Here is a 749-nt window from a genome sequence, read left to right as displayed (position 1 = left end):
CATACCGCAGTTTATTTATCAATCCTCTGCTCTACAGCATTCCATAGCGTGAGCATACCGCAGTTTATTTATCAATCTGTTGATGGAGGTTTGGGTCGTTTTCAATTTTTTGCTATTATAGACAATGCTGCTATATGTGACTTGAAACAACAGTTCAGACTTACATAGCATTTCCTGTGTGCCCAGCATTTTACATAAATTAACTTATTTAATCCTTACCACAACTTTGTGAGGATTGAATAATTATCCCCTCCTACAAATGAGGAAAATGGGCACAGAGAAATAAGCACCTTGTCTGAGGTTACGCACCTGTGTAAGTGGCAGAGTTGGGGTTTGACGGGGCTAACAGAGTCCACTGTGGTCACGTGCTACTTGCTGCGAATCTTCTTGTACGTAGATGCTCCTACGCAAATGCACAAGAATTTCTCCAGGCAAAATACCCTCAGTGGAATTGCGGGGGCAGTGACACGCCCATACGCAACTTTACTGGTTATGACCAGACTATCTTCCACCGTGTTTGTACAAATTTACATCTGCAATAGATGAGAGGAATTTAGATTCTTCTGGTTACAAGGAATGCATCACTTAAGTTTCCTCAAGAAAGGGGATTTCTTGTATGAATATATTGGGATTGGAACTGAGACTGTTCCAGGAGTCTGTCACTTAGGACCCAGTCTCTGTTTCTCCTGGGGTTGCTCACCTCTAAATCCTTGCTTCTCAGAGTTCCGGGAAACAGACCTGACAGGCCT

This window comes from Equus quagga, chromosome 7 (genome assembly GCF_021613505.1).
Source record: "Equus quagga isolate Etosha38 chromosome 7, UCLA_HA_Equagga_1.0, whole genome shotgun sequence".
Classification (NCBI taxonomy): domain Eukaryota; kingdom Metazoa; phylum Chordata; class Mammalia; order Perissodactyla; family Equidae; genus Equus; species Equus quagga.
Note: the sequence above shows the minus strand (reverse complement) of the source record.